Source organism: Ailuropoda melanoleuca, chromosome 2 (genome assembly GCF_002007445.2).
Source record: "Ailuropoda melanoleuca isolate Jingjing chromosome 2, ASM200744v2, whole genome shotgun sequence".
In the NCBI taxonomy this organism is placed as follows: Eukaryota; Metazoa; Chordata; class Mammalia; order Carnivora; family Ursidae; genus Ailuropoda; species Ailuropoda melanoleuca.
The window spans coordinates 193,568,367-193,583,307 of NC_048219.1; the positions used below are offsets into that span (position 1 = coordinate 193,568,367).

Below are 14,941 nucleotides of genomic sequence, written 5' to 3' on the forward strand. Positions count from 1 at the left end.
GTGCACCGGTGGCCTGGGCCAGCACACATCCGACAGTCTTCAGACTGAAGTCGAGGGATGAGGGAACAGCTCGGCCTTCCCCGGGGGAAGGGGGAGGGACACTCTCGGTGGCTTGGAGTCTGTAGTCTGTCTTGACGGACTCCTCTCTGCTCTTGAACTTGTGCACCCTCAGCAAAACAGAAGCCCTACGTAGCAGAGCCGATCCTCCTTGGAAGGCCTTGTCCTAACCGTCGGTCTCATGCCCCTTCGGGGGGCTCCCCGGTGGTGTGATTGCAGTCCTGTCTCTGAGAAGCCTTCTGGTGTCTCCGTCCCCTCCTACCTCCCAGCACCTCTGAGCCCAGGCCCACCTGGCTCCTCACTNCTGGGGGAACGTGGAGGGACGCTCTCGGTGGCTTGGAGTCTGTAGTCTGTCTTGACGGACTCCTCTCTGCTCTTGAACTTGTGCACCCTCAGCAAAACAGAAGCCCTACGTAGCAGAGCCGATCCTCCTTGGAAGGCCTTGTCCTAACCGTCGGTCTCATGCCCCTTCGGGGGGCTCCCCGGTGGTGTGATTGCAGTCCTGTCTCTGAGAAGCCTTCTGGTGTCTCCGTCCCCTCCTACCTCCCAGCACCTCTGAGCCCAGGCCCACCTGGCTCCTCACTGCCCCAGCCCGCTCTCCTCCTCCTCTTCCTCCCTCAGAGAACGAGCAGAGGTTGGCTCTCTCTTCGCTCCTGGTCTCCGACGCCCTCGCTCGCTGCTGTACGGCAGACAGGGCACAGAACGGTTAGCTTGCCACTCACTCCCAAGTTCACCTCTGAGCCACGGGCAGTACCTTTTACACGCACGAGGTGTTTAGCAGAGACTTTTTCTTGTCAAACTGTTAATATTTGCAGTGATTAAAAAAAAAACAGCAATTCGAAGTTTAGGAAAATTCCATCTTGTAAGAGAATCGTGATGTACTGGACTGAATCNCACGAGGTGTTTAGCAGAGACTTTTTCTTGTCAAACTGTGAATATTTGCAGTGATTAAAAAAAAACAGCAATTCGAAGTTTAGGAAAATTCCATCTTGTAAGAGAATCGTGATGTACTGGACTGAATCGTGCTCTTTCCAAAATGCCTGTCTACTGGGGAACCTCAGAATGTGACCTTACTTGGAAATCGGGTCTTGGGGATGTAATTCGTTAAGGAAGGCCATCCTGGATTTAGGGTGGGCCCGAAACCCAATGCCTGGTGTCCTTATAAGAAGGCCATGTGAGGACGCCAGGTGACCACGCAGATGGGATTACAGTGATGGGTCTACAAGCCAAGGCGCGCCAAGGGTTGCTGGCGACCCCCAGAAGCTAGGAACAGCCTGGACTAGACGCTTCCTCGGAGCCTCCGGAAGGAACCATGCCTCCCCACACCTTGATTTGGGATTTCTGGCTTCCAGAACGGTGAGAGAATAATTTCTGTTGTTTGTGGTGATTTGTCATGGCGGCCCTGGGAAACTCACACACAGGGTCATCAGACGCACAGCCTGTGTCCCACAGCACGGTGGATTTCTTCTTGTACCCAGTATCTCAACAAAGCCCACAACCACGGAAAGGGACCAGCACAGTGACTCTCACCCCTGAGCGTCGGTAACGCAGGGCTGAAGGCAGCATCATCCACCCACATGGATGGCCTGAAGAATTTTCCAGTCTGTAAGAAACAACATTTTTTTTTAAAGATTTTATTTATTTATTCAACAGAGACAGACACAGCCAGCTAGAGAGGGAACACAAGCAGNGCATTTTTTTAAAAAGATTTTATTTATTTATTCGACAGAGACAGACACAGCCAGCTAGAGAGGGAACACAAGCAGGGGGAGTGGGAGAGGAAGAAGCAGGCTCCCAGCTGAGGAGCCTGACGTGGGGCTCGATCCCATAACGCCGGGATCACGCCCTGAGCCGTAGGCAGACGCCTAACCGCTGTGCCACCCAGGCGCCCCAAGAAACAGCATTTTTGTGACAAGGATTGTAGGGCAGTGGGGATCCTTTTCCCTTCATTCTAGTCATTTGGTGGCTGAAAAATCTTTGGCAGCAGAAAATTTAAGTGAGAGCTTGAATGTTTGATTTTTCCAAGGTTGGTGCCCCAGTCCCCACCTGCTGAGTTCGGGGTTACAGAAAACCCTACAGGAAAGAGCCATGGGCCCCAGTCACAGCTCGGGCGTTGCAAGGGAAAGAACAGGGTTGGACAAGGTGATTTTACCTACAACTAACTGAAGCTGTTGGCCAGCACACCCCCACCCCACCCCCTGGCCCCCCAAGCTCCGGCCCTTTTAACTTATCTCTTCGAAAATCCAGACCCGAGCAGTCAGATGTGTGTGTGTAATTTTTCCCATTTTATAGACGAGAGGGTGGGAATTCAATGGGGCTGAAATTCTTCCTTTCAAAAACCTCGTGAGTTTCTCTGGAATGCCAGCCTTCCGGAAGCTTCTCTGCTCAGTGCCTGTTAATCCTCTACTGAGAGCTGATAACGAGGTGAGGGTGTTTTTTCTTTAGGTGGATAAAAAGAGCATTACTTCTTTCTTTTTCTGGCCTGTAGTGTCTATGCAAGTTATTTTTTTGCCCATTAAAAAGTGTCATTGTTTAAACCATACTGGTTTTCACAAGATGATTAACAACTGAATTTCCTTTGTTAAAAATAAAGGGGGAGAGCTTCTCCCCTCAGACAATTGAGTGTGTCCTGCAGATAAGCCTGACTCGAAAGTTCCACACTCTTCTTTCTCTCCCGTGTTTGTTTTCCTTCTCAGCCCGAGTCTGTGAGGCCAACTTTGCACCTGCTGCTGAAATAATTTAGGTATTACTGTCCCAGCTAACGCAAACCAGAGCGCTTGCCTTTGGTTTAATGTGACCACCTCGGATGGACGGATGGGCTGAGAACGCTCCACAGAAGCTTTTTTTTTTTTTTTTTTTTTTTGCTTCCAAAATTCCTTTGAGGCAAGTAGAGGTAAACATTTTCGGCCTCAGCCAGCCAAGGACGTGTAGTAGGAGAGGATTAGCGGGGAAGGGGTGGGGGTGGGGGGCCAGAGCCTCCAGAATCCTTGTTGTGCTTCAATAAAAGGTCACAAAGCTCTCTGTGTTCTCTCCCTCCTGAGGGTCCAGACCAGAATGCCTTCTTATCTGTGTCATCTGGCCCCACCCCATCCACTGGCTGCAGGTGACCAGTGAGCATCTGAAATGTGGCTGCTGTGAGCCCAGGTGTTCTCTAAATATAAAGTTGATACCAGATGTCAGAGACTTAGTAAAAATATATCTAATAATATTTTTGCGGGGCGCCTGGGCAGCTTAGCAGGTTAAGCGTCTGCCTTAGGCTCAGGTCGTGATCCCAGGGTCCTGGATTCGAGTCCTGCATTGGGCTCCCTGCTCAGTGAGGAGCCTGCTTCTCCCTCTCCCCTTGCCTGCCACTCCCCCTGCGTGTGCTCTCTCTTTGTCAAATAAATACATAAAATCTTTTAAAAAAATACTATTTTTGAGTGGACTGCCACCTGACACACAACACATTTGGCTTAGCTTTTTGTGGATTATCTGACTTGGACATTCCCGGAAAGAGGCCTCCCAAAGCGCAGCAAAGGATGCAGATCTGACACCCACTGAAGGGGCCGGGGCCAAGAGTAGCTGGTAAGAGCCCCGGCAGAGTTCCACTGGGGATTTGAAAAGAGGCGAGCAGATACAAGGCTCCCGAGCGAAGTCTTGCAATGTAGGAACGTGTGTCATTCCGTCACTATGGCATTTCAGAAATGTGTGCCCTCAGGACTCCAAGCTCGTCCTTTTTAAACGTTGGCCTCACCTCAGTGATCGTGTCAAGCAATCAGCAGCAGGCCCAGCCAGGCTAGTGTGTAAGGACTTGAACAGCTGCACGGGACAAAGGAACACCATGGAAACGTGGGGCAAAGCCCAGGACTCATAGTCCAAAGCCCAGGACTCCGTTTGATTGATGGGTTACGGTAAGAGCATGCTGGGGCCTCCTGTCCGGGCCCCTTTGCTTCTTGCAAGCATGTCCTTGCCTGTGCAACCCAGTGGGAGCTCCTACACTTCCCTCTTAAAATCAATGCAAGGAGCATTGTAGCAATAAAGAATGAAGAGGAGGTTTACATTCGAAATCATTTTGCTGGCTCGACGTCTTTCTCAACCACAACCAGGAGGTCGGGTAAGTAGAGATGACCATCTCCCATCTCCATGTCACAGAATGAGTCTTCAGCCTGAACCTCTTGGGGCTTGCACGTCATGGGACCTTTTGAACCTTAAAAGCAGAGCTGGGGGTGGGGGTGGGGGTGGACAGGGTCACTGCTAAGGAGAACAGGTGGAAATTCAAGCCCAGGTTGGGAGGGGTGATTTATAAGCCTTGGGGAGGGTCCTCACCTTTTTTTTCCAGTGTTGGGGCCAAGAGGGAGGTATGCACTGCTGGGTTAAGAAATGGAAAAGCATTGTGTTGGAATTCTTTTTTCATATCCTGATGTTCCCTTGTATTTAGAAAAACAAACAAACAAAAAACAGTTTTATATTTGGCTTTATATTTCATAAGTGTAATTGTTAAAATAGGGAGGACAAAAATCATACTTCAGAGGATTTATACTTTTGCCTTTCTGATGCATATACAGCCATTTTTAAAAATTTTCTCTAGTTGACTTTTGCTTCCCAAAGATCTGAACAGAATTGAAAGATGAAAGACCACTATGCTGTCCGATCACCACGCATGATCCTCTCTGACAAGCATGGAGACATTTGGGCTCACAGTTCCTTCCCATCAGATTTATTACGCTCTTTGACTTTGGGGCAACATCCCATAAACTCATCTCTTAATTACATAGGCTCTTTTTGGGTTGTGAACAAAACAACGAATGTATTTTCTCCCCATATGGGTTGAAACAACCAGCGTGATGTCCAGCTATCCCACGATACTGCGGGCCGGCTGGTTTACCTCGTGGCACTGCCACCTGCCAAAATTGTTGGTGCCTCATATTGTCTAACCCCCGGGCACCTTATAGCCTTCCAGCTCACAGCCTCCCTTTCCTCAGCAAGTGTCTCCACATGGCAGTCCTGTGGGTGACCCAGCTGTCTCACGGGGCCTGAGCCCCGTGGCTCTAGCTTCCTTCCCCTTTGTGTCATTTCAGGACTCATATTCATGGCTAAATGGGGGATCTCGTGATGGGCTGAGCTGCACCAGCTCCAGGGTCTTGCTCACTTCCCATAGATGATGCCAGCCATGGGGTAGCTGCATCAGCTTTTATGAGGAGACAGTGGTACAGTCAACAGCAAGATGGAGGAATCCTAGCTGTCCTTGTGTTGGGTAAACCCGCTAAGAGCTTACAGGGAAGATGGGTTTGAAATCCTTGAATGAATTCATGCTATTTTCTTGAAATACACTGAGTTGTGGTGACTTCCTGGAGAGCAGAGTCCCTGCCTTATGCTGGTTTTTCTTGTGCCCCATTGAGCTCCTTGCATGGATTTGAGTATCTTGGGTGTTGAATTCATTGCCGGGACTTGGCTCAGAATCCAAGACCAGGAGCCCAGAAGAAAGGTTTTTGGATGCTTCTTGTTGAGTTCTGTTTCTGTTCCCTGGTACACAGACGTGAGGGTGGGGAAGGGGGACACTAAAGACTAAGCAGACTGTTCAATGGTGTCACTTTTGTACGGTTTTTCATCTGCCTGGGGACAGCGGTATCTGTTCCAAAGGGACAGAATGGGAAATTTAATTAATCTGTTTAAAATTCAAACCCAAAATACAAGGATGTGTAAGCCTTAAGAAAACTAGCTCTTCAAATCCAAATTCACAAGGAAATTATTTGTATCAGGATGAAATGAATTTATCTATCGAGCTTGATGGAATTTGCCTGAGGAAAGAACCAGCCCCCCTGCTAGATGTCAGTCTAACACTGAATTGCAGGTTGAAACTTGTTGGATGATTACAGAATCAAGGCATCATGGTCCTCACCCTTCCTAAGGGGCATTTTAATTCCCCTTTGCAATGGATCAATTGCCTTTATTCTCCTTGAGGGAGTTTTTACACCTACAACCTGGTCTGTTCCATCACCTGGATCAGAATGTTTCCACCCTTTGGCAAAGCTGGTTGCAAAGGCTTACAATTTTTTTTCCTTCAGATTCAATGTCAACTGCTGCTTATTCAATTTCTAAATAAGCAAATACATATGTGTGTGTTTGCATCACTTTATTGATCTATCATTTACATATCATATTTTTTATTTTGCGTATACGCAAGCACGCAATATAACTGCACTTAGATTGATGGAACTGTGCAGCCACCAGCATAATTCTGTAAATGTGCATAATCACACTTCCAGCCCTCAGAGAGCTTCCTTTTACCCCCTCCCAGTCAATTGCCACATTCACCCCTCCCCTGGGCAGCCACTGGTCTGCCTCTGTCCCTAGAGATTTGTCTTTTCCAGACATTTCTTTTTTTTTTTTTTTTTAAAGATTTTTATTTATTTATTTGACAGAGACAGAGACAGCCAGCGAGAGAGGGAACACAAGCAGGGGGAGTGGGAGAGGAAGAAGCAGGCTCATAGCAGAGGAGCCTGATGTGGGGCTTCGATCCCACAACGCCAGGATCACGCCCTGAGCCGAAGGCAGACGCTTAACCGCTGTGCCACCCAGGCGCCCCCAGACATTTCTTATAAGTGGAAAAATATAATCTGTAGTGTTGCTTTCTGTCTTTTTATTTCATTTAGCATTATGTTCTTGAGGTTGGTCAAGTTGTAGCATGCATCATTCCTTTTTATTGCTGAATGTATTCCATTGTGTGGACAGACTACATTTGGTTAAGAAAAGCATATTTTGAATAGAAAGTGACACCGGGATAGATAGGTTGGGAGTCCAGAGAAAATCTGAGACACGGCGCTTAAAGGTCCTTAACATTGCATTGGAGAGGCAAAATGAAGACATACAGAGCAATAAAAGAAATTTTGTAGCTAGGAGGGGTGACGATGTTAACTAGACTTGGAAATCATTTCACAATATGTACAAATACCAAAGTGTATGCCTGAAACTAATGCAGTGTTATATGTCATTTACACCTTGCTAAAAAAAAGGAAAAGACCTGGAAGAGAAAAAGTAACCTTAAAAAGTAGTGTTTAAGGGGTGTCTGGGTGGCTTAGTCAGTTAAGCGTCTGGCTTAGGCTCAGGTCATGAAACCCAGGGTTCTGGGATCGAGCCCCGCATCAGGCTTTCTGCTCTGTGGGGAGCCTGCTTCTCCCTCTCCCTCTGCTGCTGCTCCCTCTGCTTGTGTTCTTTGTCAAATAAATAAATAAAATCCTGGAGTGCAGAGGAGAAAGTTTGAGTCAGAGACATCAGTTGGATGATTCTAGAACAGAGTCTGATGACGACTTAGGAGAGGAATGGAGAGGGGCTGTCAGGCTCGGGCTGTGGCTACTCTCCCCCAGGCTCTTCCTCACCCCCACATACGTGGAGGGTGCTCACAGGCCTGAAGATGCACCAGCCCCCCCCCACTTGCTGCTGGAGCCCTGGCACAGCTCTCAACGCTCCTCCCCACTCCTCAAAGCATCCACCCTGCCATTCACTACCGCGTCTCCCTACTCATGTTCTTCCAGAGCACTTATCGTTTAGTGGCAACCATGATGATCTCACTTTCCTGCTGCTTTTCTGCCCCAAACTTCAGGCTTCTGCCTTCCTTATTCTTTACTTAATCCCCATGTCCAGTACAGCGCCTGGCTTAACTCAAAAACCATTTGTTGAATGTGTGCAACTTTCATGTGAGACATTGCCCAAGAAAAGTAGCAAGGCCTTGGACAATGAAGAGGTTGGATCAATCAAAGTGCTCAGCACGCATGGTGCTATCATCAAAGACAGGGCAGTAGGCGGGCTGGAGGGGGCTTCTGCGGCAATGTGGGGAACTCTGTGTAGACACATGGTGTCTCTGCTAATGTAGTGGGTGGTCACCAGAAAGAGCCCAGTAGGAGACGGAGGACAAGAATAGAGAGAAGACAGTCAAGATGGAGAAAAAGGGAGAGCAGGCATGTTTCCTATGACAGAAAAAATAGAAATCACCCAGAGGGTAGATGGACCCCCAAGAGAGCTGCAAAGGAAGGAGGCGAGGGCCAAGGCCAGACGGGGGACATAGCACTTCCACCACGGTGTGAGGAATAGGAGTAAGCCGAGCACTCTTGCTCCTCGGCAGCTTAAGCCCATCAGAGCCTCTGCATAATTTCCAAGTTGCATAGACCTTTACCCCCAACTTACCACTCCGAACCTTTGCAAATTACGTAAGAGCTAGCAGGAGCTTTTAAGGCATTTTGTCCAATGTCCTTATTTTGCAGACAAGAAACTTGGAGAGAGAGAGAGAGGAATGTTCACCCAGTTAGTGACAGATGTAGGGTCTGCAATCTGACGCCCCAGCTTCCAACACAGTCTCCTCTTCAATTCTCCATATTTTTTAGACTTTGATTTAAAACAACCAAATTCTGAATATCCCAAGCATCTGTCTAATGTCTGTGAGGTTCATTCCTCTCAGGTTTCCTGGCAATCCCTGGGGGGAAAAAACAGTGGACACAGAGTGACATGCAATTATTTCAATATTGGAACCACGTTTTGAAGAATCCAGTAAGCAAAGTGAAGAAACTAAGCTGGTCCATAAACTATGATTAAGCAGGACTTTTCTGCATGATTGACACCGAGTACAACTTTGACAGTGAGCTCACATCCAGGAGAGCTAGTCAGCTTGATTTTAATAAACCCCAGAGACTGGGCTTCCGGTATTGGCTACTTGACAGAGTCAACTAATGTGAAATGCCTCTAGCTACAAATATCGAAACATGTTAGATAAAATATGACAAGGTTTCTTTAAATTGTGTAATTGAATTAACAATCAAGAAAGAGAGACCCTCGGATGCTAGAAGCAAAGAGGGAACCAAAGCTCAATACAGCTTAATTCGCAGCAGTAGTCATGGGGGGGGGGGAAGGTAGGGAGTTGATCCACCCAGAAACACACCCTGCTTCCTGCCCAAGCCTTTGTTCACACCCGGGGAAGACAGGAGATGAGATGTGGGGTAGAAATTAGAACTCAGACCTTTGCATAAAGCTGAGATTCCTGAAACTCAGCCCCCTTCATGAAGAGGACGCAAAAAACTCCACCCACCGACGCAGCTCTGTCCAGGACTCTGAAAAGGAGCAAAGTAAGACCAAGTTGATATTATCTATGTGCAAAAGCAATCCCGAGGTTGATCTTATAACATATAAACTGATCCTGCATTGATAATACCTCCATAAGCGATTCAAGACCTTGAGATAATGGAATTATCTGGAAAGAAAAAAACAGGAAATTAGTATGTTCAAAGCTATGAAAGCACTTTTACAAAAGGGATGGAATATTCGGAAGGATAATGCATGCTGAAAACAACAAGCTGATTGGTAAAAGAAACGCTAGAAATGTGAAGGGTCGTCTGAGTGGAGGGTAGAACGAACAATGATTCAGTTAAGCTTCTGTCCCTAATCTGTGACTAAATGTTCCTTTCATCTTTTAGTTTCATTAAAACTCATTTAAAAAATTATCCAGGGGGCTCCTGGCTGGCTGTCAGTAGAGTGTGCGACTCTTGATCTCAGGGTCGTGAGTTCAAGCCCCACATTGGGTGCAAAGCCTAGTTAAAAAAAAAAACAAAAACAAAAACAGAAAAGAAAGAAAGAAATTAATACAAATAAATCAGAAATCATGGTAAGTGTGAACAAAGGTACCTCAATAGTTAAGAGTCACATTAGCCCGGATTAGAGAAAGTAAACTCTAGAGCAGGTTGTTTCTCCTTTCTATCACTCACAGGAACTCATACAGCCATCTGTGGGTGCACTGCACTGTTTTGAAGAGAGAGAACCCCGGCAGGAATCAGAGCTGACACAGTTGAGTCTGCTCCGGCCGCTCGGAAGCTCGGAGTCAAGGACAATCAACTGTGCGTGAAGTCAGCAACTGGCTCCAGCGTTTTCTGGTTTTGTAATCACGGGCAAGCACCTGAGTTCCTCCTTTGTAAAACTGAGGGGAATTCTTCCCTTCACCTGATCACTTAACACTGGGACCCCCATAAAAGGGCTAACATGGGAAGACCATAATCAAGTTCTGCACAAAAACCCAAGTTACGAGGTCTAGACTGCGATCTAACGGTTCGTTGCTAGAAGCAACAAGTAACTCTCGATATTTCTCAGTCTTGCTTTACCCGCCATTAAAAACCATTCTGGCCATATCAGGACATCTTAGAACCAGTTTTTTTTGTGTGTTTTGTTTTAGTTTCCGTTTTTGTTTTTGTTTTGTGTTTAGAGAGGGAGAGAAAGGAGAGGCAGGGGAGAGGGAGAGAGAATCTCAAGCAGATTCCCTGTTGAGCACAGAGCCCTACTTAGGGCTTGATCCCATGACCCTGAAATCATGACCTGAGCCAAAATCAGGAGCCGGACGCCCAACTGCCTGAGCCACCCAGGCACCCCAAGGATACATTAGAGCCAGTTTTAAGGGGTGCCTGGGTGGGTAAGTTGGTTAAGCGACTGCCTTCGGCTCAGGTCATGATCCTGGAGTCCCAGGATTGAGTCCCAGAACCCAGTCCCGCATCCGGCTCCCCACTCAACAGGGTGTCTGCTTCTCCCTCTAATCCTCTCCCCTCTCATGCTCTCTCTCACTCTCTCTCTCTCAAATAAATAAATAAAATCTTTAAAAAAAATAAAGAACCAGTTTTAAGTCACATGCCACTTTCCCCTCTTTGCGTTACAATCACAGGAATTTGCAGCGTAAGACTCTAATTTGCTAGCCTGAGTCATTCATTCATTCATCATTTACTAACGCACCCACAGAACACGCTGCTGAACCCACGCGGCAGGATGAGAAGGTCACCGCACACATAGACCCCTTCGCTGCCGAACCCACCTGCCACGGAGGGGCGGGCTGAGGTGGGGGGGGGGCCGTCTCCCTCCCAAACCTCTGTTCCTCCTGCCATGTCTAAGTATTCCAGGTTCTGCAAAAGATCATCAAAGACGGGAAACTCGATTAGCTTGTTCATCCACAGGTGGGAGCCTCAGTACATCCTGAATTCCCCTAGACGTTCTTCTTTCCTTTAATTGGCTCGGTTCCTCTGGGAGCGCATCCCGACCAGCCAGTTCCGCAGAGGCACACAGCCCGGAGCAGCCTGCACCTCGGCACGGACACTCCAGATTTTATGAGAAATAAATCAATCCCGCCTTCGGGACTGCATTGGTGAACCCCGTCCGCCACTGCCTGACCGTGCCGTACGACCCTGTCCATAGCGGGGTTGGCCTTTCCAGAAGAAACTGGCCGAGGGTGGGCGAATCTCAGAGAACACAGATACTGGTTAGGGCAGCTACCTCCAAGTTCAGATCCTACCTCATTCTTACTCAAGGCTTCTTGATCTGCAGAATTCGCTGGAACCACCAGCCATAAGCTCACAGAAGGGACTGATGATGGTCCAGGAAAACTCTGGTTAGAAAATATGAATAAAAAAAAAAAAAACCTTTACAATTTCAGTTTCAAGAAAGGTCACTCATGAAGTCAGGCTACATTCCTGCAGAGTGTTAAGTGAGTCATTAAAAACACATGACAAGTGCCAGCTCTGAGGGCTATGAACTTGCCACTTACAAATATTGCCCAGAACCACTGTATACATGAACCACCCCCCCCCAACACACGTACGAGCTTTCTTTCTCATTGCTTTTAATTAGGTTTGGAGCTTGTTTAGAAATCCCCAATTCTCATCAGATGTTAAAGGAAAATGCACCTTTAAGAAAACTTAAAATTTGAGCTTTTTATTTCTTTAAAAATAAATAGATTTAAAGGTGTTAGTTATGGGGCATAATCTTTAACCGTGATTTTCAATTTATAACAGAAATAGCAGAAATGTAAGCCCCTCTACTTTGTAGTATAGGGGTGTACGTGTTAGGGCTGAGTCCAGGGTGGAATTCCCCTACTGGGCTCCTCTAGAAATTGGAAACGAAATTTTCCTATTTTAGAGTTAAGTTTTAAAATCCATACTGAGGATGGGGCGCCTGGGTGGCTCAGTCATTGAGCGTCTGCTTTTGGCTCAGGTCATGATGCCGGCGTCCTGGGATCGAGCCCCACATCGGGCTCCCTGCTCAGTGGGAGGACGGTTTCTCCCTCTCCCACTCCCCCTGCTTGTGTTCCCTCTCTTGCTGTCCCTCTATCTGTCAGAGAAATACATAAAATCTTTAAAAAATAAAATAAAAAGTAAAATCCATACTGACGTACCAGAGCAGACACACGATCACATTGAGAGACCAGCCAGGAAGAAGGCACCGCCTTCAAAGAGGGACTAACATTTCCGAGGCATGTGGCTAGGAAAGCACCTTGTTCGATCGCTCACTCCCTAAACAACACACAAGGGAATTCACGGGTCAGGCTGAAGGGAGTTTCCAATTCACTTGACAGCTGTGGTTCTTCTTACAAACAAGTCCATTGGCATCCAGGTTTCGATCAGCTCTGGGTCCCTGAGAGACGGACTTCTGGAGCCAGGAAGGCGAAGGACCAGACCCTGGATTCCAGTTCATTCACTGCAGGGGGCCCGGTGCGGCGACCAGTCGGCTTCTCCAGGTAGCATGTGTGCATCGTGGAGCCTGGAGGGCGTGCAGACCAGCCCCGAGCTCCTGCAAGCCTCTTCGTAGGTGGGCCGTTGGCAGACAAGCCTTCGATCCCACCTCTTCTCCAGAGCTGGTTATTAGAACACGTGTGATTTCAGCCATTCGCCTCAGCCACTTTGCACTGCGGTGTGGACTGAATTATGCCCCCTCACCACCAAGTTCCTATGTGGAAGCCCTAACTCCCTGTGATGGTATATGGGGAGGGGGCCTTCGGGAGGCAATTAGGTCCAGACAGGGTCACGAGGGTGGAGCCTTCATGATGGGATCAGTGTCCTTGCAAGTAGAGACAGCACAAAGCTTGCAATCTCTCTCCCCATCAGGTGGGGGCACATGGAGAAGGTGATCATCTGCGAGACAGGAAGAGGGCCCTCCCCTCCTGCCCCAGCCTTGCTAGCACCTGATATAGGACTTCCGGCTTCCAGAACCGTGAGGAATGCATTTCTGTTGCTTCACCCCACCCCCCACCCCCGTCTGCAGTGTTTTGTGCTGGTGGAGCCGCTGACCGGGACAGACCATGATGCAGAACTAGTCAGATGGGTGTGACCTCACAGCAAGACCCTTGTCCTCAGGCCCGCGGCGGAATCCTCGCTTATGTCTGTGTCCTTCCCACAGGACTCAGAGCTTACTTCCGTCCACCCTTCCCCCAAGGCCAGGCTGCCCGGCCCGGCTTCCTTCCACCACTCCCCCTGCTCTGCCTTGTACCTCGGCATTGTTGCCGTTCCAATCGGTCCTTTCAGCATTTCCTTGAGACCGCCGCCCAGTTCTGCCCCATCGAGACCCTGCGTGGGCACCATCACCCTGGCAGCCTGAGAACCTTTATCGACAGACCACTGATAACCCTCCCCTCGCCCAGTGGCCCAGACAGAGTGAAAGGGCAGCAGACTTCCCTGTCAGGAAGGGACAGAGTGTGTCTTGCCACGGAGAGAACTGAAGCATGAAAAGAGATGGGAAGGCCAGCCACGTACAGGAAGGCTGGGCGGTTTCTCCTGGCCAGCAGCTCCAACAGCACCTCTTACGAGAAGCCTTCCAGGATACCTGAATCTAACAATCTTGTCCTCTGAGCTCCACCCACCCCTCTGTCCATTTCCAGAAGCTTCACATAGGACATCATCTTGTAATGTATTTGTTTTTCTGGCTGTAGCCTCCACCGGGCCATTAGGGCATGGGCGTCTGTGCCTGGTTCTTCCTTCTCTCTCAAATACCCAGTACAATGTCCCGACAACAGTGGATGCTCATTACAATTCTATTGGATTGAATGGAGTCCTTTTCTAGGCATCCCAGGCGGGTGAGAACCTTCCCTCCCTTCCTCTAGATTCTCTCCCACCCCATTCCCCACGTGACACTTTCCTCTAACAGGCTCTGACTTCCCCTGGTCCTGGGAGGAGCTCAGAGAGGGGTATTCAATTCATTATCCTTCTTCTCAGCTTCATAAAACCAATGGGCCTGGATACGGCACCCAGGTGTTTCCCTGCGCGGACTCTCCTGGGTTCACCTCTGTGCACCAGTTTCCAGCTTCCTTACGTGTCCCTGGGTAGGTAAGGTGTTCTCTGTTTGCACTGACTCTCTGAAGTTTATTGCTCAAAAGTGTCACTTTTCAGGTCCCCTGATGATTAGCCAAGCACGCGCTCCCATCAGCCACTGTCCTCCAGGAAAAATCCTTCTCAAGTATCATTAACAGTCCGTTCCTTGATGCGTAGTGTCTTGCTTTGTCTTTCTCCTTCTCATCAACGTGGACTGCACGCCGAACGTCTGCCAGAGGCGCAGGTGGGGGCCGTGCTGCCCACGGGAGGCGGATTATTTATTTACGTGCATCTTCACCGTGAGGTCGAGAGCTGATGGTATCGGGGCAGCGCTATCTCTGCGGTCTCTATGAGAGCGTGCAGAGCGGGCAGAAGGGAGACACAGAACTCATCAAACTGGATTCAGGCAGATTCAGCCCTTGGGTGATCACGTACAGCTCTCGGCAGCTGTCTGCAAAGCACACCACGAGGCCGGCTCAAAAATGCTGAACAGTGCAAGGTGTATGCGCTCAGAGCAACAGCAGGCCACCCAGTGCCGCAACATTTTTAAAGATGTTTTGCAGTAGAATTGATACAAAAGTCATGCTAATAAAAATAAATCCCAGCTTTACCCATAAAACACATTGGGCATGGGGTGCGGACTTCTGTAAGGGGTTGTATTCGTGTCCCATTGCTGCTGCAGCAAATTACTATAGGGACTTAAACAACACAAGTCTATTAACCTTATAGTCTGTAGGTCAGACGTCCTCCCTGGGCTGGAATTAAGGAGCTGGCAGGGCTGTGCTCCTTCCTGGAGGCTTCAGGAG

At 48.5% G+C, this 14,941-nt stretch overlaps 1 long non-coding RNA gene across 1 annotated transcript; it reads left to right on the top strand.

Annotated features, from left to right (window-relative positions):
* The first annotated feature begins 1,835 nt into the window (after nucleotides 1-1,835).
* Nucleotides 1,836-10,208, top strand: LOC117801163. Its single transcript, XR_004623684.1, has 2 exons — nucleotides 1,836-4,150; nucleotides 9,788-10,208. It is a non-coding gene; the product is annotated as an uncharacterized LOC117801163 (long non-coding RNA).
* Nucleotides 10,209-14,941: the final 4,733 nt, after the last annotated feature.